This window comes from Clinocottus analis, unplaced genomic scaffold (genome assembly GCF_023055335.1).
Source record: "Clinocottus analis isolate CAN_PGR_092001 unplaced genomic scaffold, fCliAna1.0.p SCAF_15, whole genome shotgun sequence".
Classification (NCBI taxonomy): domain Eukaryota; kingdom Metazoa; phylum Chordata; class Actinopteri; order Perciformes; family Cottidae; genus Clinocottus; species Clinocottus analis.
The window spans coordinates 9188467-9213885 of NW_027175876.1; the positions used below are offsets into that span (position 1 = coordinate 9188467).

At 44.1% G+C, this 25419-nt stretch overlaps 1 protein-coding gene across 2 annotated transcripts in view; it reads right to left on the reverse strand.

Moving 5' to 3' along the window:
• fut8b (fucosyltransferase 8b (alpha (1,6) fucosyltransferase)) overlaps window positions 1–22755 on the reverse strand; it is a 78183-nt gene extending 55428 nt beyond the window's left edge. The window contains exons 1-2 of one of the 2 annotated variants that reach the window (XM_068577409.1): window positions 22561–22755; window positions 9392–9557 (exon numbers count right to left, since the gene is read on the reverse strand). The gene's annotated coding sequence lies outside the window, so the exon portion shown is untranslated. The remainder of the gene's footprint in view (window positions 1–9391; window positions 9558–22560) is intronic. The other variant, XM_068577408.1, reaches the window with a different exon arrangement.
• Between the last annotated feature and the right edge of the window lie 2664 nt (window positions 22756–25419).

A 25419-nucleotide genomic window follows, 5' to 3' on the forward strand; every position in this document is an offset into this window, starting at 1 on the left:
AAGTATAATCATAGTTATTTTTCATGAAGTCAGAAATGTACATGCAATACAATATTTTCTGTTAAGTAATGCGCAAGTTCAAGGAAACAAAAGAGAAAGAAGATTACAAATTGGAATGTAAAAATAAAAGAACTATTTTTTGGAGGTTATGAATTGGTCCCCTCGCTCTGTCCCCTCATGTCAATATTTATCTGCACTCTAATAAAGGCAAAACAAAACCCAAAGAAAAGTGTATAGAAAAACCATCAATATTTTGAGCAATACTTGCGAGAATCTATAAAGTAAAGATGTTGAGTTCTTTGCAAGCGTTGTTTCCAGATCCTGCTGAGGGTAAAAGAGCAAAACGTGCCAGTTTCAGCTCCATATTTGCAGCTACAGGTGGTAAATTACTGACATTTTTAGAGCAACAGTCTCTCTTTACGCACCAGCTAGAATGTACTTGAATCCAACTTTTCAGTGAAATTGATGAGACATATTCTGTAAAAGGATGTAATGAGGCATAGGGGAGCTCTATCACTCGCAGTGGATACATTTGCTGATTCACCAATGTGCCTGTGCACTTAGGGAAGTCATGTTATAACTCTACCAACACAGACAACTGGAGGGGCCTGTTCTTTTCTATGTAATTAATGATGTTCTACTGAGACCTAAATGAGTCTGCTTATCTGATGTAAGCTATATGCATAGCTGCTTATAAGGATCATGCCACTTCAATATCATGCACAACTATGAAAATGACCCTTGAGAGAGCAGGTTTAGAGCTCAAAGGCAGACTAGCATGAGAGGAAGGGCGTCACAAGTTCACGCCAGGCCTCATGTTCCCATCAAATCCTGAGCCTGGGAGCTATCAGCCCGTCAAGAGACATTGCCTTCTGCTCCTCAGCTGGATATATATACACACCAACAGGGGTCTGGCAAAATAAAAAAATAGCCACAACAATGTCTGTCCGTCCCAGAAGCCCACCTTGTGTGTTTGTGCTTCTGCAAATACTCACCCAATATCACACTTGGCTTAATTTGACGAGAGCGACCCATTCTTGGATGTCTTTGGATGCAAAATGGTAATTACTCCTAACCCACGCTGGAGTAATGAACTCGTTAGCATGCTCAGCCTCCTGGAATTCATTACTGCGCTCCGAGCTGCACGCCTGACTCCCGACTGCTCAAATGGACGCACTCAGAATCAAACCGCCATGTTGGCTGCGACATGTCCGGCAGGCACTGGAGACGACGTACAGTAGACACACGGGCATCAGCTGATGGAAAGACACCGAGCGGTCATGTCCGCGCTTTTTCCACCGTCTCATGTGACCGCGTGAATGCTTTGAACGGAAAAGCATTTGATCTGTGGTAAATCAGAGGCTGGCGGAGCAAGAGAAGCTCAACCGGTATGATTCTGAGCCCTTTGAAATAACGTAACCAAACCAACAAACAGGACACGATGAAGGCTGTTAACATGCATGTTGCTAATTGGATACCTACGAGTATGTTCTTTTTTAATAAAATGTCGGGTAAGGCAGCAATCTGACAGTTAGATGATGGGAATAGAACACTTTCCACAATTTCTGTCAATGTAAAACTAAGTTTTGAATCTTTTTCGAGCAACATGCAAATGTTGGGAGAAGCTTAAGCTTCCGTTTCATATTAATGCTCCCTTTTGAGGACAACACAGGAGCTGAAAGGAGACAGGAGTAAGTACTTTTCTTTTTCTCTCCATGTAAAAAAAGAAAAAAGAAATACAAAACGTGTTGTGGTCAGCTATGGATCCGCCTCCTGTTGAGGCCAACAAACAAACCAAAGAGACACTTATCTAGGTATATAGAGTTTGACGCAATCTTGACTTGTGAAAAACAACTCAAACAGGTAAGCAGCAAACATATTGTAAATATGTGTAGCAAAAACATAACAAAAAAATACTAGAGGTGTGATTTAAAACAGGGTAGCAATGTAGAGATTCATAAAAACAACTCGGATTGGTCGATAAAGAATTCCAGCCTCTTATCACCTGAATGAAGCAAACTGCTGTCAAAGCACCAGTGCACTTATGTTCTCGTTTCCCTCCCCACCGGCTGGGTCAAGGGCGGATCAGTGGCAACACGCCTCCAGTCAGCATTTGTCCCTTTCCTCTGAGGAAAATACTCGCAGGCAGTCTGCCCGTTTGTCCTGCGCTTGAGTCAATCACACCACCAAACAGGCTTACAATCAATGCACACATTGCTGATTACATTTCAGATGGGTATTTGGGAGGTAAACATTTGAGTGACAGTACAAACGGGCACAGTCCTGCGACGCTGCTCTGTTGCTTTCCACGTCTGGCACACGGCAGCAACTGTAGATTCACGAGCACATTCTGCCACGACGCAGCTTGTAGAGAGACTGATAGTTTATGCAATATTGCTTCCTTCAAATGTTGGCAATTCACAACTTAAAACTAATTCCATCGTCTCCCCTCCCTATGTGACTCCCTCTGGAGACAAGCATTGGGTAAACGCCTAATGTCTGTGCAATATAACAACATTTTACCAGTAGAAGGCTTTATTATAGTCGAAGTGTATCTGGTGACAGCGAAAGAGATTTTCAGAACTACAGCGTTTAATGGAAACAGCTGGGCGGCATGTGGGTTAATGTAATGGCCCTGCGTGTTGAGCAGAAGTGGCGCTAAGCTCAGGCGATCAGAGAGTCATCGACAGAGCAGACCTGCCGCTCCATCTCTCTCACGCTCAGTCTCGCTGGCCCCGCATCTCCAGCTCTCCTTTTTCACTCCCCTCTAAGCACCCATCAATTGAGGCACTGAGGCCATCAGTGCCCACGCTTAGCCCGCCTGTCTCATTGCTTGGATAGCTGTGTGTGTGCATGTGTGTGTGTGTGAGAGAGAGCTTTAGTGTTTGAGGGTGCTTGTGTGTGGAGCCCCTTGATTGGACTCTGCAGCAGAGGCTGGAGCGTTAATGAACACTGCCTGTCACAGTCACAGTCCTCTTTGCTGATCCCTCACCCGTCGCTCTGGCCGATGGATCAGCGTGGCCTGATCTAAATGGGCTCTCTTTACTTTTCCCCACTCTCCCGCTGGCCGCTTTGCGGGCCCGGGGATCACCGAGATCAGTGGCGCTGTCTAATCCTGGTCTCTCGCTGGCCAGCTATACTCAGGACCAGAGTCCCACACTTGAATCAGTCTGTGATATTCAGATAAAACTTTTGGGACTGAAACCTCCATAACGTACCGTTTCTACTTGTTACAAGTTTTGACTTGAAAAACAAATGTTAGACTATGTTCAATTCTTTTGGGGAATTTAAGGGAAAATAATATGATCTGAGATATATAGATCCAGATTATCAAAAAAAAACATCTAAAGATCAGACGTGACTGATCCAAATGAAGTACAGTGTTTGCGTTAGTTTTTTTTGTGAGTCATTGCAACATTGAATGTTTCAGCTATTGGTTAGTGTCATTCTGTTTCAGTGGGCCGCCCACTCACTCTCTAAGGCCACTATCTCATAAACTGTAAAGAAGAAAACATTTTTTTTTTTTTAATGTTTTTTCTTTCTTGTATTGCTTATACAATCGAAATAAATAAACTGGTACTATATAAACATCTTCAGTCCAACAATATTCCATCCTTTTAGCAGATTTAGCTGGAAATCACAGTTGGTATTGTTTCGCTCTCATCCAATCACAAAAACTTTGAAGTACCCAGAAGTACTCGGGAAACGGGGTCAGTTTTTGTTTCTTGAGCGCAATCCTGAGTATCCTAATATATACTGGTCTCCAATTCATTCATTGCATTTATGTGCTTCTGTTTGGACTGAAGAGCAGTCACTGTGAACACGTTTTGGTTCTCTTGTGCTTCCACATTTTACGCTGGAGCCTGAACAGAAAAAAAAAAAAAAAAAAGATTCTGAACAAGTCAATAATGCACCATTCTGGATCGTCAAGATCCTTGTTATTTTCTTCCTCAGATCAAAAGATCAACTCTCGGCAAAACCTCAGCTCAGGACCGCCACAAAAAGAGTGCGACATAAGTCTTCCATCCTCCTCTTAGATATCCGACAACAGAATAACCTCGTATAGTCTGCACGGCACACACCCAAGAAGCACCCAGCCACATAATGTCAACCTGCGTAAGATCCTTCCAATCCACATTAGGGAAGAGCACTCATTATGAATATGCAAGGTTGCAGTAGAAGCAGGCTTTTGTCCTTACGCCCATGTTTTATTTAATGAGCCTGGGGTTGGCTTGACTTGATTTGCATGCGCTTGTTATAGAATCACACAGTGCCACTGCTCATGCCCACACACTCCCCAATATAGGGACATGTTGATTCCATTTTTCGCATGGCTTGTCTGTCAGTTTACGCCAGCAGAAGGACCATGACTCAATTTTCCACCGAGGAGGATGCAGGGGCTTTCATTTGTGTGCCCTTTTGCATCAAGGATGGTGGTTCTGCTGTTTGGAAGCCCGTGTGCGCATGTGAGCGTATGCGGCGGGCGTGTGATCTGAGGTGTGCCGTTTGAAGCGGAGTGCGAGGCGAAGAAATGTCTCCCAAGTGATGGAAGGCAGGCTGTGAAGAGAATAGTGCTGATGTGGTCCCTCTCTCTCCGACAACCGCCAGATAGTACCAAGTGAGGAGACAGCAGGATACGAACTACATGAAAAGGCATAAAAACCTGCAGCCAGCCAGAATATATCTTTGATAAGAGACAAAAGAAAGAAGAAGACAAAGAAGTAAACCCCCCCTTGTCTCCTTCCACCTCTAATCTGGGAACGGCATGGATGAAAATGTGGCTCATTCCATACTTGGCAATTAATAGACCCAGGGACAGAAATGTGTCCCACTTTTGATGATGTCGGTGCTTTGAGGAATGAGAGACAGGTCAGAGCGAGCGTCACGGACATCAGAGGCCCTTAGCGCTGTGGCGAGATGTCAGCCCGGCTCGCGCCATCGTCGCGTGATGAGGCCTGGACAGACGCGCAGAGGGGGGGGGGGTAACGTGATAAGGCAAGCAGAAACGGGGATGATTCAACCCTGCAGCCAGGATGGAGGAAGGCGGGGAGAGACAGAAATACGAGGAGAGGGAGAGAAGGATACGACGAGAGCACATGGCGAAGACAAAATAAATAAAACAGAAAGGGAGAGGGATACAAAGAAGAGGAGGAAAGGTCAGCGGGAGAGATGATCATGATAGGGACAACAAATGGGGAGTTTCTGTACAGGAGGGGTGGGAGACAGCATTAATAAAGAGCAGCACAGAGTGAATGAAGCATGTTAATGAAAATGACTGCTGTTGAGCAAATGGGAATACACCTTTCGAAAAGATGAACCTCGCAGCAATAATGAATGAAAGGCGTGATGACGGGAGCCGAATCATAAGACAAACAAGTGTACTGAATCCAACATGAATACTAGAAACCATCAGCACTTCAAAGAGAGAATATCGTGACCAGGAGTGGCCCGGCTGAGGATACATGAGGACCCTCAAACCCACACGAACCCACAAGCAAAGCGCACGCTATCCAATCGGCTCCGGTGTAGCTGCTCTGTAACACAAGGAGAAAACTAGCATGTGGTTCTCCTGCAGAACTCCCCAAGCGGATGTGAGTTGCTGCATGAATGTGAAACAGGGCATTGCAGAACGAGAGCGCACATACTTCCACTGAATAATTTAATGATCTGTGTTTTAAGAAATAAAAGCCTGTTTTTCTATTTTCTATTGCTGACTGATCCAACGCCGTGGCAGTTTGTGAAAGCTTTTTCATTTTCTCTTGTGTCTGTAAGTCCTTCAAAAAGGGAAAAATCCTCTACTATACAGTAATACCTTTTGATTGAAACACAAACAATCTTATATTTTGGTCAAATTCATGCTTGCTGGTCATGCGTTGTCTTAGTATCAGGGGGCGTGGGCGGGGTTGGGAGGATGTAGGGAGTGCCATGTGGTCACAAGGTGCTGACACCACGGCCATCTGGAAGGCCGGTGGGAGCCGAGGACCTCACAGCGAGAGCAGACTGCCACCTCATACCCGGTACACCTCATGTCAGGCCAAAATTACAGATATGAAAAGGGGAGGATGCTTGTACGGCCATTTAATACAACTCTATCTGACAGCCGCCTGGAAAGCGGGTTGAAAGGTAAAGAAAGCCTGGGGAGCAGTGACAGGAGGAGAGAGAACGGGAGACATTATGAGTGAGTCAGATCATATTAACAGGGGGGGTCCCTGAACAGAACTACTGTTCCTTTGATATTATATCACATGATCCGAGCCATTTGTGCTCACATGCCACTGAAACCCTCAAACAACAGTGTTTTTTCCAGCGGATGGAATTGTGCGCCCTACAGCGAGGTGGCTATATTTGCCGGCACCAGAAGGGCTCTTGAGGCCAAAGTACAAACAGTGCATCCGTGTTTGCCGAAGTTAAGGCGTCCAGTTTATTGAACATAATAAAAATAGAATCATTCCAACAATGATTGACATTTCTTAATATCAACTACCACATATGCACTGTTGTATTATTAAACAGTGTCAATTTACTTAAATGTCACAACATTATCAAAAGATTAAACATTTACATATATGCAATGTTTCCTTAAGAGAATCCTACTAAAAATAAAAGCAAATGTTAGTATCTATGCAAGTGAATTTCTAAGTTGTCGAAGAGGTTGACAGTTTCTGTGCATAGAAAGGCCCGCGACCACGAAGAAGCAGAACTTCTTTCATATGGAAAAGGCTTACATCATAGTATGAAGATGGGCCTTCCAAAAGCAGGTATGGGTTTGCTTATGTAAACCAATCAAATGATTGCAAGACTGTCTTCCCTTCAGCAACTGATGAATCTGAGTCTGTGGTCAGCGTCACCTGCTTTGTTGTTAAACTCTAACAGGTGCTTGTTTACAACCGCCGTGCTGACATTATCATGTCAGCTTCAAAGTTTCTACTCTACTCACAGGTGTGTGAATTGACTTGGATATGCAGGCTTTGTAGCGGATAATATATCAAATTAGTTTGTAAAGAGATAAGACTGAGCCCAATCCTCTCTTGTCTTCAAAACTAATTCAAAGTGTAACAATTCCAGGACGGGAACATTTCAACAAAAAAAAAAAAAAATTAAAAAGGCAATAGCTCGATGAAAAGAAAACTAGCTATAATCATATTCTCCACCAACATTTTCCAGCTGGGTCCTTTTTCACTCGGTTGGAATAACAAAACGCGTTCACTCAAAAATCAACGGTTAGCTTTCTGTAAAAATGGATTTCGGCGGACAGAAGGAGGCATTTGGGTTTGAGTTAGTGAAGGAAAACAAAGCCCTGTGTTGGCGTCCACCGTGTGGACAGGCGGGCTGGACCAGTCAAATCCTTTGCAAGCCGTTCCACATCGTGTGCCAGAGTGCAACCGAGCTAAAACATCAGAGGTGGTAGCACATCAGAACTGGTGCTACGGCACCTTGACACTCAGCGCTTGCCTCAGAAAATGAATTATTCGCCTTCAGATACCAGAAATGATACTTTTCATGATTTGCCCTTTGATATATGTCTTTTCCCTCCTCTGTTTTTCCTTTGTATTATTAGTATGGTGCGGAAATTCTTTACTGCCAATGTAGAAAATGAAAAGGAAAAAAGAATTCCTTGATGCACACGTTCATTCAACTGGCTGATGCATTTGATGATTTATTATACAGTTAATATGCACTGCTTTCCAATATTGCTTTGCAGAGACATTCTCTTTGCCAACATCCTGTAGTCAGCTTTTTAATAAAGTAATCCATCTCAAGCATTATTTGCTCAGCTTATTAAAAGGATATCTTCATCTTTATAGCCAATATCACCTCAACCTCCCATGTCACTATTTGGCTGTAAAGGAGAGTGAAACTTGAGCCACAGCTTATTATCATTATCAGTTATTTTCTCCATCAATTAATTGAATTGTGTTGATGAAATGTAAACAACATTGTGATAAATGAGTATTGTGGGCGATAAAATGTCATAAAATATTCCAATATTTCCTAATACTCCAAAAAAAATTACAATTAAAACTGTTCATTATTTCAAATCAACTAATCATGTCACTATTTCTGCTTCATTTCCTGGTCGTGGTTCCCTCCTCATCCCTGCAATTTTTTAGCATACACAAACAACGCGGAGTTGCAGTAAGCGTCTCCGTGTTGGCCTGCTTCTTCTGGCAAGTTTGACTTTGCTGTTATAACACCAATGCCTTCGGCCCGGTTAGAGCAGGTCTCACACAGTCTGGGTCTGTCGCCTCTCGCAGTGCTGCCTACATTGTAGGTCAACGCGCACACTAACACAATTGTACAAAAACACACAAGTATGCATACAAACAAATACACAGCGAGGCCCCTTGGCTATAAAACCACTCTCATTGCCTGGAATACAATATATGTTGTTTGTTTGCTGGATCCGAGCTGGCCGGCAGCATTACCCCGATGCAGCCAAGCGGAGCCCGCATTGGACACACACTCTGTCAACGGCAGTAAGCGAGCGGGAGCACTGCACTGCCAGAGATATGGAGCAACAAATCTATACCCCTCACAGAATGGGGGGGGTGTATAGCTACAATATATGGTAGACTTTGATAAACAGGGGGGGTCAAGAAGCAGGTAAGGGCAGCATTATGTCATTCTGACAATGTTGATCCATTGCGCGCAGTACTGGGACGAGAAGCTGGGCGTCACCTAAGAGGGGCGAGAGAAAAACCGAATGGAAAGAGGAAAAAACTGGCAGGAAGCATAAAACAAACGGGGGCCGCCTTTACTGCAGGAGATGAGAAGCGATAAGAGACATCAGAGGGAGAGGCTGCTTTATCTGAATGCAGCGAGAGAAAGAAAAAAAAAGCAGGAGGAGAAACGCACTCCCTCCTGGGACAAGGGAGGAGTCGGGATGGGCGACGTGGAGGGGGAGAGCTAATGTAACACTGTGTTCACTCACGTCCATTAACAGAACGTGAAACAATGACGCCTTTTGACTTATTGCAAGATTGTGATATTTGTAAGGAATATCTGAAAACAGTGTACTGGACAATCCTACGGTATGGGAATGGGGAGAGAAATATGTGGAGTATTTATGTGCTTTACTGTATACAACGGTCTTCAGCTAAGTGAGGGGAGAATGAGACTCAATGGAGGAAAATGAGGCGTTTGCTTCAATTAGTGGTTTAATAATGGCCTGCTAAATATAATGGGTTAATAACTCTGTGAGCACAATCACTCATCTGATTTGCCATTTTGTGACGCTGGGGGAAGTAGCAATTTAGGCATGCATGAATGTATAGTGTGTTTGTGTGGGCATGTTTTGTATGTGTGTGTTGTTAAATCAGTAAAGAGCACAGAGCAGCAGCGATGCCTGAAGAGGGTTTTTCCAAGCTCTCTGTGAAATAGAAAAACTGACCTCGTATCAGCTCCTAGCTGCACATATCGGGGGGTCATTTTCTGTAAGCCGATGATCCTGATGTTTGGCAGTCTGACATTGCAGTCAGTCAAAGAGTAGCTGTTAGCAGCGTGTGGAGTGTAGGTCAACTGTCTCAAATGAAGAGGGAGAGAAATCTCTCCAGTCACTGTAATAGACAAAAAGGCTTCGTCAGTGGAAATGGTTTTTATAGCCTTTATACCCTTAAGGTATGTCGAGTCATGTTCGTTACAAGATAACTTAATGTACAGTGGATTCATTCAGATGTAGTACTTGCAATGTGTGTGTGCGTTTTCAGGGCATGCGTGTGGGCATGAGCCCAACGAGGCAGAAAGGGTGCCAGTAGCCTTTGAGGAAGGAGCATGTGTCCGGCATCCACTGCTGTTGTGCTGGGTCACAGATGTCACCTGCTCCAGCAGCCTGCCTCACACCACTTGCCCTCTCCTCCCCCCCCCCCGCTACCACTCGCCCGCATGTAACACAGCGCTACACTGGAGGCGAACACAAGTCGCCCACAGTGTCGGTGGTTATTTGGATCCCATCACATTGTTTTTGGATCCAAACGTGGGTCACAGGAATGATCACACGCGTCCCCAACAGTCGCTCGGATTAAATAAGTGAAATGCTATCCGGAGCTACTGGCTATGTTATGCTGCCATGGCCTTGCCAAGTTCTGACACCGCAAAGTTAAACTGAATTAAACGCTACAGGCTGGTGGGTTGGTGGCCTTAAACACAGCAAATTAGCCTGGAAAGAAGCCCGGCAAAGCAAAACATACTTAGATAGTGTCAGCCACGAGGAAAAGTGTGAAACCACCATCCCACCAGATAAATCAACTTGACAAAGAAGTGTGTGTGTGTGTGTGTGTGTGTGTGTGTGTGTGTGTGTGTGTGTGTGTGTGTGGCAAGAGCCACAAGACTGCTAATCTTTTTAACGGCGCGCCCATTCATTTGTGTGGTCATCTTTTTGAGAGAGTCTGAAATTCCTTTTGCACGCCTCACCACTTGTTTGCTAGAGAAGCCAAGATGCTTTATCACAGGAATCCTTCATAGAGATTGTTGATGTGTGCATCTTTCTCTCCCGCTCTCCCTCGCACACCACACTACATTTGCCCACCCACACATAACTGACATTTGTTTGCCGAGCATCTGTAAATTACCAGGCATGTTAGGGAAGCACTGCCAAGACCCCTTTTTATTATTCCTCTTAAGCCTAGGTGTTTACAGGGTCAGCGACTCCCCGCCTCTCCTCCACCCCTCCACACCTCCGTCCCACTCTGTCTCCCCTCTGTCAGGAGAAACAGCTCCACCGGGTTTCTCATGGAGCCCACACTGCGCCGCACCGGACAGATTAGGAAGGACAGCATGGCACGCTTCTGCCACCCGCCAGGCCCCTCATGCTGCACTGAGACTCGCTTCTCATTAAACCAGCCGGGCAGGTCTGCATGTCAGTGCAATGTTGTTAAAGGAAGTAATACATAATCATAATTCACTCTCTACTATGTTGCTGTGAAATCACTTCTTTCAAAACAACTGTAGTTATTCATGTTTCTCCACAAAAATGACTTTTTACAAGGTCCCTCTCTCTGACAGCACTATTTGAAGCATCATGAAGTACATGTTTCATTCTTCTAACTATAGAACCTTCCATGAAAGGCACTTCGTAGGTTTTAGAATGATGCTACGTAAATATGAAATGTACTTCAGAAGGGACAGAGGTTTCCTGCAACTTTAGATTTGAGTAAAGGCCACAAGATAATACCATTGTAGAATAGTAAAACTATTAACAATAGAGCATGCTGTACAAGTTAAAAATGTGCTTTCTTTAGTTATAAGAGCATAGTTTTGTTAACTTTAGCTTTGTAAGAGAGAAACCAGATGGCACCCACGGGGAAACTGACATTGTTAAATGGTGAACTACTCTTTTAAAGTTAAGTTTCACTTAACAAAGTGATGAAGTTTAGCATTCAGGGTCAGGGTCTGCGATACATTAGTACGGTGAAAATCGTGATTTTCTGGATGTGCTTGGAAGAGACATCCAAGGACACAAAGAGGGTTCACTCAAGTAGGAAGGTCGGGGCGCTGGGAGCGCCATGTGGAGGCCTGGTGGGCGCTCGCAGCTATTGCTTCTAATCCCAGTTAAGACAAGCCCGGCGGGCAAGCCGACACAAAGGAGCTTGGTCCAGTGTTAGTGGAATTAAAGCAAAGCCTCTCCTCTGTTGTTAGACTAATCCACAAGACAATGATCATCAGCAGGGCAACGTTGCCACGGTGATAAACATGGCTCAAGAGTGCCTCAATTAGGGCGCCGATTGCCAGAGGAGAGCAGAAACCGAGTGAGGCCAACGGAGCGGCGGTGAACTAAAAAGAGAAAAAGTGTGCCAAAGGCGTTTTGTTATTCCAACCGAGTGGATGGGTCAGTTTTCAAACAGAAGGGTAAGCTGACAGATGAGGCCTGCGCCCCACAGCGTGACCTTGGCCAGTCTTGACCCACTCCATGCTGTAAAGACGTCCCCACTCACTGGGACAAGTGCAAGTACAAGTGCATGTAATTAGCTCTCAAATAGAGACGTTATTCTGCGACAACCGCAGGGTGCTATTATGGCACTAAATAATATGTTCTCTATACTGTGCATGTGTAACGATGAAGGGTGAGTATGCCGTACAGGGTTGTGGTTTTTCCTCATTCATCCTCGAAATGTGACAGCACAGCAGTTCAGGTGGTTGCACTGTTTTAGTTTTTGTTTGAACATCAAGAGTTGGAGGACAACCATAACACTGCATTCATCTCCAATAATCCTTCATTTACTCTATAAATCAAAGTCAGGAGGCAAAGCCCTTGTCGGGCGTTTAAAGCTCCGCGCCGAGTTGATGTGCCAACTTCAATTCTTTGCTGTTGTCACAAGATCAAAGAAAGTAAACACCAGACTAGGAGAGGCTGTTTTCGGTCTCTGGAGCGGCTTGTCACACTTTACAGATGCATATTTGAAAATCTGGTAGTGTGGCTGGCATCACACGAGCGTCTCATCCATCCTCGTCAAAACTGGCTCTGGGTCACAGACAGACAGACGGATAGTGTACATCCCATTGGTTCCGGCTTCAGACGTGCCGTCTATCCAGTCTTGTGTCACACTGTCCCGCTGCTCCATGATTTTTTGGCATGTGGTCAGTCACTTGCTCTCTCCCTCCTTTCCTCTGTCCCACATCTCCAACAGCATAATAAGCCTTGGACTGCTGTGTCATCTCATTGAGTCCTATTAGGGGCTCTTATATCTAACTGGCACTGTTAATAATCTCCCAGACCACAACTCAAACTGAGGAATGGGTCTGCCAAGTGGGGCCTTTAAAGTCGCCTATGCATTGAAGGCACTGACAGTAAAGAGCAGTGGGTTTTAAAGAAGCGATGGTACCGGGATAACATTAAAAAAAGAGGAGGGAATGGGTGGGAACACCTTTTGATGCAACACTCCTGGGGCTACATGACAGCCATGTCAAATGCAAATGGTCTCACGCTGATTTGCCCAGGGCTTTGCCATAGGTGCTCGATGTGCTGCCACTCTCACAAATGCTGAAGGAGGACTGAGGGGAGTCAACGCAGCAGGTTGCATTGTAGAAAAGTGCTGATTGGGGATGGGGTCCAATAACCGGTTCCATTTTTGATCCTGCTAATGAATCTTTTATTGAACCATTTATGTCTCCTGTTAGTTTTTACACGTTTTAGTTCATTGCGCATGATGAGGCATTTGGGAGGATTCAAGATATGATAAGTGGATTTGATACTGGAAGAACTGGGCTCACTCCCAACTTGTCATATATAGACACTTGGTCATCTCACCGCGGTGTCGGATGCCGACGCACTGAGGCCTCCTTCAGCGTCTGCATGCGCTGCGCCAGGCTTTCAATTGACTACAATGTGAACCTGCCGGCATCAACATCAGACACTCAGAGCAACCGACTTAGTATAAGATGTGCAATGGTCTATTAGTGGTGCTAAAACTCACGGTTTGGATGGTATCACTGATTGGATCAGCACAAAAGAAAATAGGAAGTAAATATATCTTACTTATTGTTGATCAATACTGATCCATATTGTTGGTTAAGCAGCTCCAGTCTCCTCCCCCCTCCCCCCCAACAGTCCTAAAAAAGTATTTCTACTGCTCTGAAGTCAGTGTAAACCATTAAAAATCCTTTTTTTTTTATCTTTTGTTATACTAATTTATAGTGTTTTGTCCCCTCATAAAAACCCAATTAAATTGATAAGGAAAAAAAGATTGTATTTTTATGGATTAAAACAAATCTTTTAATGTTTTTTTTAAGTTTTAATGCTGTATTGTAATTTGTTTTAGAGGTAATTAAAAACGGTCATAATTCCCTTTAAATATCTATGCATGTTGTTATGAAAACATCTTCAAACCACCTGATTTATTCAAGTTTCTCATAAACAAACATTTTACAAGATTACATTGAACACATCATGAAGACGTTATAATTTACCTTCACCTTCAAAATGGCATTATGCAAGTGTAAACTGTCAAATCCCAAACTAGCAATAGCCAGTTGCCTAAAGCGACATCGTTTGAAGTCGGTACACAACAAGTTGGTGGTGAGAACTTGATGTACTTTGGATTTTGATGGAATGAAATACTGATGAACCCAAATTTCCGTGATAATGTGAGGACGCAAAGCTAGCCTTTGAAGCTAACTGGAAGCTAAGCAAACATCTTGGGTTAGGAAAAGAGGTCCTGCGGGGTTCAGTCTAGCCAAACTAGCAGAGCAAGACGTTACAGTTGCAATGTGTTTTCAATACAATGACCTCGTCAACGACCCAAGTTGAAAATAAATGAAGCAACAGCCATGGTGAACCAGAATAAGGACAGAGACAGACCGGAAAAGAGGGGTGAAAGTAAACACATGTTACTAGAAAGAATTTTGTTCTTTTCCCCCTTTCTGTGGACGTTTTGGGCCTCAAAACGCATCAAAGAGAAGCAGCAACTGTACCTCCCAAATCCCAAATTGATATAAGACGACACTATCGTCCTGCCCCAGAGACAGATTCTTGAAAATCTTGAGGCTCAGGCTCATGCTGGTAAAATCACACTCCGCCCCACATGCAACCAGCTAAACTTTAGATGCACCATGTCTGAAATGATGCTTCAGAGACACTAGGGAAGACTTAACCCTTCCCTGTATCAGCCACTATACTGAGATTATACCCTGTAGACACATGTTCATGTTGTGCTGCAGACATCCACGCTGCACTCTGATACAACACAGGATATATCTATATCTATATCTATATATATATATATAGATATATATATATATATATATATAGATAGATAGATAGATAGATAGATAGATAGATAGATAGATAGATAGATAGATAGATAGATAGATAGATAGATAGATAGATATAAAGCCTGCAACACGAGAATAATACAATAATTGTATAACTCAATCAATGACTGAAACATTGGGAATGACACTTTTCTGGCACACAGGACTCCTTATTACCCATGGTTCCTTATACAAGTTATTCCCACAGTCATCCAAAGGGGAGGCTCCTGAATGAATCATGTTGTCCCATGTATCATGTAATATATTCTTACATATATTCTTTAAAAAAGCTCCCTGTGGTACTCTTTGCTCCACACCGCAATGATTGAACGTGTCTGACTCAGAGCCAATAGCAGTTTACAAAAAAACATATTGAACCTACCATTCACAGTTATCCGATTCAAATCGTAGTCTTTTGTAAAACAAAACTGTGATCCTTTGCTGATGTCCCCAATTAAATCCACCTCAGCCACAAAGGAGAGTTGTGAGAAAAGAACTCAAAAGAATAATCCACCTGCAGATACTCGCACGGTAGAAAATCTTCAATAAGCGATGAACAATGCATTCCAGAAGTTGTTCTGTGATTGTTTACAATTTTGTTGTACCCAGTTTCTTTCAGCCTTCCCTCTCTAATTTGGCTTCAGTTAGTGATTTCCTATATTTCCCAGAGCTCTTTTCAACAACCTGCGGAGAAAAGGACCGCCAGAGTCAATAGACCGGCTGTATTTAACTGTGTATTATATACCTGTATGTAGGGATACATACCGTATATAGTAAGCATATCAGAGCTTTCTTCTTCTTTTTTTAAGTCAAGAGCAAAGTGTTCTTTCACCAGGACACAAAATGTCTTGTTGCTGCTTTGCATTTTGCTCTTTTGAGACTACTTGGTGGAGCAATTAGCATAACGGCCTGGTTAACAACGGATTCCTGCCAGTCTATTCATTGATCATCATCATTTAAAGTGAATGAGCATGCCCCTCCGCACTGGTCTGATGTCCTAAAACCGTACATTGCACCCTGCTCTCAGAACACAGGGCTCCTGTCTGCGCCCAGAGTTACATAGAAGTCAGCAGCCTACAGGGCCTTTCCCGATCACATCTCTTTCTCTGGAATGCCCTCATCGCTCACATCAGACAGACTAACTCTGTTCAGGCCTTTAAATACATTTGCCGTAACTTTCATTTTGTTGTTTATTGTTTGATGACTTCAGGCCTTATACCGGCTACCACTATCCTTCCAGCAGGTCAGTCTCAATGAATATACCAACTAACACTCTGCTGTTCTGCACTTAAGGTGCATGTTCGTCTTGCCCCCGAGAATGCTGCCCGTCTCCCACTCGCTGTGTGTGTTTCCTTCCTCCTGTGAATGGTGTTTCAGCTTTGCCTCTTGAGTGTCTGTTCTCTTTACAGGTCTCCATACTCGCGGAGTGGTTACATCAGACTCTGTCCGTTGGTAGCACCTGGCAAAAAAATCTCCAGAGAAATGTGTTTTTCGTTTGCGTTTTCGTTTTATCTGCAATTTTGTTATTCCGATTGCCCGTGATGTAGTTTCTCTTTTCTGTTCCTTTTTTTTCCCCTGTTAAAGCTTTTTTCGGCGATTATCCAAATCGCAGGCCGAGGAGGATAGAGGGTGTTACCCCTTGAGGTCAATTTCTGATTCATGATATTGGGGTAGATGAATAAAATTGGTTTGACAATCAGGAAGTGAATCTTCATATTCTGTAAAGTGAAAGTTTATATTTGCATTGCCTGAATGCAGGTGTTTGCCGTATATTCACAATGTGACTGCTGCCTGATTGCTACCCTGCTGTCTTCCAGAGCGCCATGCTGAGCCAGGTGACAGGACTCCTGCAACAGAAATCCAATCAGGCCAATCCTCTACGATCCTTTACAATCCTCTCAGCCGCCGCCGTACACCGCCAACCATAGGTAACACACACTGCACATGCCACACAAGCTCACAGTGAACTCATTGATAGCTCGGGAGACGGACATGCACTTTAACCACCTCACCTCTGCTGAAAATGGCACAGCCGTTGAGGGAGGGGGGGGGGCTTAGTGGGCTGAGAAACCTTGAATCCCCTTCAGCTATGAGGAGCTGACCTTACGTTCTGACTGGCAATAGAGGTCACAGACATTCATTTATCCTTTAGGGATCAATAGCGGAACAGCAAAACTTCCATGGCGAACAAACCCTCCGAGAAGCCAGACTGGCACTAGTGACATAACAACCCCCCCGCCTGTAAGAAAGATAATACAGGCCTTTCACCTTGGTCCTGGTCCCACTTTCCAAGGGCCTGGGGTTGAACCCTCTATGGAACTGTGTGGAGGTCACATACAGGCCACCCAATACTGGCCAGCACTGTATCAGATACCAGTGGATAAATGGAGGTCATTCAATAGTCCTAGTCTGTGTGGGTAGAGGTGGCTGCTGGGAATTTGGGCTTCCTGTTGAAAACAGAATAATATCCACAATCCACATTGCAAAGACGAGCCTGTCACACAACCTTCCTACCCAAGTGTGGGCTCTGCACCCATTCTGTCAGATGAGCTCAGAGTCGTGTTCTCTTCTATCCCCATGTGTGTGTCTTTGTGGGCTTGTGCATTCTGTGTTCTGGCTGCAGAATGAATTTGGGCTATTGTCACTGTGATCCTAATGGCCAGCATCTGGCTCTCTGGCAATCTTTTCTATGTTTCAGGGGTAGGGAGAGTGGAGGGTGGAGGGGTGGAAGTGAGGTGGGTGATCTGACTGCTTACGCCTCGAGCTGCGCAGCTGTCCCAATTACTACCTCTCTCTTCATTCCTAATTTGCCCTCCGTACCCATCTGCCTCTTCTGCACTCCAAATCTCTGTCCCTTCCATTTGTAGATGCCGCTAGTGTGGGTTCCAGGAGGTTCCCATGCTAGAAAGAGCCCTTTATAGGCCAAAGTAGATTCAGATCCTGTTTTAGACTTGACACGGTGGGGCGCAGATGACACAGACAGTGCGGCTGAGAATTTTTAGCAGCATCCCTGAATCCCTCCGGCCCTCCATGACTGCTCTCATCCTGGCGTGAGCTGGGGACTCAGAGGGGCTGACAAGGCTGTTTGATGGGCCATAGGCACTAAGCATCAGGGGATGTTTTTTCAGTAGGTGGGTGGGTGGTTGGCAGGAAGAAGGGGGCTGTTTGTGTCCCACAGTGAGTCCCTCAGCAACTTCTGATGCGCTAAAAATTCTCAGTGGGTCATACCCATGTGAATATGGTTCATCATGCACAGGAGGCGGCACAAACTTCACAGCATTCTTCTGGTGCTGAGCTGTCAAAGAGATACATTAACAAAATATAACAAATACACATCTGTGTATTTTTTATGCATCTTTCTGGCATATTCTATGCATGTATAGATGTATACACACACAGACACATACATAAATGCAAAGGCACACAGGCAGCTGTGCATTAAGGGGCAGTTAAGTAATTCCAACTAAAAATGAGTAAAAAAAAATTTAAAAAAAAGAGGAAGAAGAGAATTTTAGCGCTGCATGTGGATGGGTACATGCCTATTTCTGGACGGCTCCAATGAGCCAAGAAGAAATGTCGTAAGACCCACTTCCCAGCTCAGGCTGCCGCAGCAATAACTCCCCGAGATACAGCAAAAGCGAGCACACATAATTGCGCACACGCACAAACACATATCGTTTCTGATGTGAGTGCGCTGCAGGCTGGGCAGCCTTCCTGCCGGGCTAAACAGAGCTGGGGCAGCGCGCTCTTTAAGGGTCCAGGTCAGGATCTCTGTCGGGTCTACCCCTTCAACCCAAACCCAATGCACGGTCACAAACCCTGAAAACACACCCAAGACAGCTGTGGCTAAGGCAGTGTGTGATCTAGATCCAGTCCCTACACAAATCCAATCTGATGCCACATGGCTATTGGGCCACGGTCCTATTGTGCCTGTCTGAATGCATTTCTAATCAGAAAGAACCCTTTCTTCCACTCTGTCTTCACACATTCAGCTGAGTTAGACAGGTAGACAAGCAGTCAGACATTTAGAGAGGCAGACAGCAGGGCAGGCCTGCTGGGGCCTTTTCTTTTTCTGCTGCCGGAGAACGCTATCAGTCTGGATCAGGCTAGACTGCTCAAGCTGAGCCTCGGCGGCCTCACCGTCCGGCTCATTTTTCTCCATGGAAACCTGCCCCACACTCGCCCTGTGATTGGCTTGTGTGATCACTAGACAGACACTCGGTCATAAAATACAGGAATATTGGCCCTCAGTTAGGATGAGAGCAGGAGAAGACTGATAGCAGAAATGTGTTTTCCCTCTAGATTATGCCTCGCAGAGAGGATGCATTCTGCAACAAACTAAGAGTTTACAGGTTGGTTTCTGCATGTGGCATGCAGTTAGTAAGCTCTACAGCCACTATACGCTGATGCATAACGTTAATGAGGTTAATGATTATGTTTTCATCGCTTTACTGGTTACTGCAAAAACCTAAAAAGGGTAGATGAGATGGAAATTGCCAGCCAAATCCCCACACTGGACATTGTTCACTGAACCATATGGATGAACCAGCTAAGTTTTTTATCTTTCTTGCGCTGGCAGACCAAGTGTTTAATATTAAGACTTAGAAATGAGTGTTTCCATGTATCCATATGTACAAATGTAAGTCTTTCCCTTTCTCAAAGCAGATAAACCAAAGGCAAAAAGCTTCCTTTCAATGGCTTCTGCTCTATTTACAGTACATTGTCTGTGATAGGGGAGCAGAATTACCCGGCACAGAGATTAACAATTCCAACAAAACAATGCTTGCAGATGAGCCTTCCTCTTTTGGTAGCATTGTTACTTACTGCCGCTCGCTACAAGCATTGTCGTGTCTTGCAGAGCCTCTATACTTTAAAGTTATTTGTGTTTGTAAGCATGAAGCCCCCAAACTGGGAACATGTCTTCAAAATGTTTTGTTTGTTTCCTCCATAGCTCTATTCAGCCTCATCTTCGCATCCACCTGACATTAATTTTTATTTTTTTTTTAAACAGGGACAACAGGGTGCAAAAAGGGGAAGTTTGAACAGCACACTGACGCCAATATCAAGCCACACACACACACACATCCACACACACTGTACAGTGAGCCAAAACACTGTGATGCTTGAAATTAGAATGGCTTTTCATGCAAACAGAGGCACTTGCTGTGCAGGTGACAGGCTGGTACCGCAGAGAGAATTGAAATGAAAAACAATTCCAACTGCTAATTCAAATAAAAGTCTGCTTGGCAGCGGCTTGCTGCGCTAAACCAAACAGAGAAATGGAGCTCGCTATGTGACAAATGTGCACGGTGTTAAATACAGATAAAACTATGAAATTTGTCGCCACCCATTTTTGCTCACCGCACCGCATCTAACCTGTCTGGCAGAGCAACACTAATATGTTTAATGAACTCATTAGTCAAAAATGAAGACACAGTGGCATGAGACATGGAAGGTGGAAAAAATGCAAACGCAGACAAGGGGAAAGAGAGAAAATAGTTGAAGTGAGGCAGGGTGAGGGCTACCTCTCGAGAAAGCACATTCTCCTGTTTTATAGATGCAGCATCATGTGTTACAAGGCACGTGATAGCGGGTGCAACGTTTGTCCAATGCAATCAGCTCAACAAGCAGAAACAACACAATCTGGGAGGCTTTCTGCAACAAAAAAAAACAAAAAAATAACACTTCAAACCTGCCAAGTAAATTTCGATGGATAGTTTGAGCGTTATCGCTACTATTTCATTCAAGTGCTTCATCAAAATTACACAGCCCGGAATGAACAGCTTTAATGCAATTATTTGCAGTCGCCTGATATAAATGGGTCCACCCATGGCTATGCCTATTCATTCCCAAAATGGCAAAGCCCAGATCAAAGCAAATTGCTGCCAAAGCATGAGTCACTTTGCTTTATATAAATTAATTGGCCTGACAGTTTAAAACACTTAAAATGTAAACAGGAGTCTATCTGAAGCAGCACATTCCTCTGTAATGTAATATGTATGTGTATATATATATATATATATATATATATATATATATATATATATATATATATATATATATATATATATATATATATATATATATATATATATATATATATATATTCCCCTTGTTGGCAACTACAATTCAAACAAGAACACAATGGATATTGGCTGCAAAAAGATCAAAAGATCAGAAAATGAATTGTGGCACTATACAACAGACAATATGCTGTAATGGAAATAAGTAAACATAGAGTTGAAACAGGCCTTGTTATATCACAGACAGACATTAGATGATTGGAAGTTTGAGAGTTAAGGATGAAAAAAAAAAAGCCTTACGTCAGCCATATCAAAAATTGATTTTCATGTGAACACAAAAAGAGACATTGCACTTATTTCCCATTAAATCTGTCATATCGAATAAAGAGCAGCACGGCATACTGCTCCTTGGAATGCTTTTAACTTCAGTTGTGGAGATCATGATAATAGCATCCCTATACACTGAGGATTTGCTGTGCGAGTTGTACATATATCCCAAGGCATATGCGGTACTTCGACATTACTAGGCAGACATACATCTTCCATGTTTGTGTGTGTGTGCATGCGTGTGTGTGTGAGATGGGGGATTGCTTGGATTTGAACCTCTAGCCTCACCAGCACTGATGCCAAACCCTTTGAAATGAGCTACACTGAACCACATGCACTGTCTGCCTTCATGCTGTCATCTACATCACCATCATCATCATCATCACCATCATAATCCGCTGCGTAAAGTGTGTGAGCGGTGAGGAGGGAATGATGGGCAGCAGGTATCACACTGCCTTCTTCATCAGACTCTCCTGCTGTGGTGAGAAGAAGAAGAAAAAAGATTGGACTGAACTTAGCCCAGTTTTTTAAAATAACATTCATATGCATATGATTATGTTAAGTCATAATCACATATCAAAAGGCCTCATTATACATGAACCACACCTCCAGATACTGAAAACAAACGCACGCCTGGCTGTGATGACTAATACAAAGCGGGTCCCCGATACCGGCAGCAGCAGCGCACCGTGGCTGAAACACAGGCGGCTGCTTTGTCTGCTCGCCACACACACACACTGGTGGACGGACACACACACACACACACACACACTGGTGGACGGACACACACACACACGCGCGCACACACACACACACACACACACACACACACACACACACACACACACACACACACACACACACACACACACACACACACACACACACCTCCCCGTGTCATGTGTCTTTATTTTCACGCGATGTGTGCGAGGCTGGACGTTAGAATGCAATTTCACTGTGAGGACTCATATTCCCACGATTCACAGAATAAAAGCACACAAAACGCGAGCAGACAGATAGCTAGCTTGCATGCTACAGGCTTGTAGCACTGTTGATGCCTCGCGCCTCTCATGGCAGTAGCACCCACTGCCCCGGTCAGGGTGACGCCGTGGTCTGGGGAGGCGTCTCGGGCCAGCCGACTGGGGGTCACTACGCGGATACACTGCAAATTGTTTTGAAAATGCCCCACTTCGGCTTTTCCCCAAACGCAACAAAGAAGGACGCGGGGCGGTTGGGTTTGAACGCAACGCGCTCGAGGAGGCATGTCCAGCTGAAAAGCATCCGAGTACCGGCGCTCATGTAACGGGACTAAGAGCCCCTTCCCACCGTGACCGCTGTGTGGTCGCCGGGATCTCAGCGGCGACGCAGTCAACAGGCCGGGATGTAGCGGGAGAGAGGGAGTCTATGAGCCGAGCATCGGTAGCTCCTACATTTCCGCTATGCAAGTGTGGTGGCTATCACCTACCGTGACGTGATACACCGGCTTCCAGCGGCATCCGACCGGGGGGCTGCGGAGACGGGCTCTGACGCAGCGGCAGCCGAGAGTTGTTGCTCCACTAAATTGTGTAGAAACGCTGCGGCGGAAACAGGAACTGGGAGAGCTGGGATCTGTGAATACAGCAGTCGAGTCTGCTCTGTGGGGATCTGTAGGATGGCTGGTGTCAATGCAGAACAGAGAGGGTGGACATTTCATATCCGGTCGTAACTTCACATTAATGGGCTGAGCGGTCGCTCGGCAATTTACACGGCAACGTGTCTGCTCCTGACGGTTCACGCTCCTCTTTGGTTAGTTATGAAGTTGACTGCGGCAGCTGTGAGGATATTAGTGATTGTATTATTTTTGGTTGATTTCATATTGTAAACACTACCAATGAAGACTTTGCTCATCTTTGTGGCATATTTTCTTGAGCCTAATTAATTGCGGTGTTTATGAGGTGTATTCGACCACTTCGGCCTAGTGGAAATAAATCCCATTTTGTGTTTTCTGACAAGTCCAAGTTCTTTTATTACAACCTTCAGTACAAACATAATATATATTACTTTACCAATTCCGCCTCCATTAATGTATTTTATTTTGAAGGCCCACTGGTGTTATTTCCTGTTTATGTCTGGCTCTCACTGGCTGACTTGACTACCAGGTTTGAGTGAAAGCTGCAGTGCGCACACCAGTGTCGGGTTGTTGTACTGCAGTCGGGGTCGTAGACAGACAGAACTGGTGCCTCCGGGGGGATGGAGGATGGAGGATACAACAAGCTGCACAGGAACCTATGGTCAAAGAAAACCGTTAAAAACAACAACCAGAGACAATATCCTATTCATCTTCATTGTGTTGAGGTAATAACACTAGAAATATCAGATTTCGCTGTATGTGGCCAAGTAAACCCAAAACTCTTTGCGAGATTAAATAGTTGTTTAAGAGCAATTACACAATAACAACAAATGGCAGAACAAATATTCAACAGCAACTGCATTTCCTTTCACTGCCAATTTGCAGGAGAACATTAAAAAGTAATCTATCTTAAAGTATAATTTATAGCATACATATTGTTATATTATACAATTTACAACTCTGCATGTGTCAGCTTTTTGAGAGGTTGATAATTTAATTACTGTAAAAATTCTGGTGCAAAGCTCATCTATTTACGTTTGTAAATAGCATATCTGAGTCATTAGTTACACAGCTATAAACCACTGCCGTAAAGGCCGGACATAACCGAGCTCAGCAGTCTCCCCGTAGAGACCTGCTTATTCAGTAATTCACAGTCATGGTTTACATGACATGATATGCTTTTTAATTTGGTCATCTTTATACAGCAGGCATGTTCAATTAACTCGAAACTGACTTGACAAAGACGTTTCTCATTTGCTTTTTTTGCGTCTTCTGCCACTACATATGAATAATATCAGTGCTGTAGCGTCCCTTTGATATACAAACAATAATTGTTTTCCTCATGTATGTTTCCAAGCAAAAGGAAATAGAAGCCAAAGACCACTCTCTGTGTAAAATTAAATATGGATGTTTTTATACCCCCCATTTTCAGTCTGTCTTGAGAATTAAGCCACTAAATCAAATTCATAATACCCAAAGGGTTTTCATTTGGTGTTGTCTGGCCATCCATCTCTGAGAAATATCCAGCACGCCTCTGAGAGGTCTCACGTCAGCGGTGAGGAGCTGAATCACAATAACAACTGTCACCTACATGAATACGTACATGGTTTTTCCGTCTTACTCAGAGGACTCCTGAAAACGATGCAGTAGCTCCCTCGTGTGATGCAGAGGCCGCAGTGCACTCTGAGTGAGGGAGGGATGAACCGCTGTGAAGCATTTTCTTGGTAGTTTAAAGAAGAAATGTGACTCAGAAGACCTTTCAGTTCTGTTTCGTCAACCAGGCGTATGCTCATACCCAGGAACATGACTCATAGTTTAGCGGTTCACCTATAATTGTCGCCGGCAAACATTCATGCACAACACCCACCGTACATGCACTGCTGCAGAGGAACACTTGCCCCCAACCTTACACATAATAAAATGTCACCAGTCAGCTGTGATATCATCATCATCAGTGTTGTTCCCGGCGTGGGTAGAGGCAGGTCGATCACTCGTGACCTTTTTTTCTTTGCTGACCTTTTCAGATTGAGATGCTAAGAAAGAGTTTCTAAAGGAGAACGTGTGAACTCTATATTCACCAGAGGAAAAGCTGGAGTGGAATGGCGCAGAACCAGTATGTGTCTGACGCTGCATTACATATGCAAATGTAGGCTAATAATCGCACTGCATTGCTATTTAGTTTCCGAAAAAAGAAACATGTCGGCAGACGTTGCGTGAGCAGGCACGCACAAATGCGTATTGGGGCAAGTGTCACTTTTCATGCCTCACGAAATGCATCACATCCTTTGAAACAAAATGGAACAGAATAATTAAAATCTCATTAGAGTATCATTAGGATGTCATTACCATATTAGTCTGTAAGACGTTGGGAGGAATGCGTCATCGTGGTACTTGTTATAATGTATTCTGTGCTACAAACCACTTGAAATGTGGGGCACTTAAATCACTTTAATGAAGAACTATATGAAACACAGTCTAATATCTAAAATTAATAACATGTAACTGAGACATTCCTGCATAAATTCTGGCTAAATTGTGGTTGAAAAGCATTTTGGGGGTTGTAACATCTTCTGCATTCAAGAGATGTGGCTAGCAATGCAGGATCTTAAGCTTTACACAAAGCAGCTCCTGTACTTGGGGAATTATACCAAGGTTGAATATCTAGAGGAGTGGCAGTAGACTGGAATATTAAGCATGTTACAATATATTGTAAAT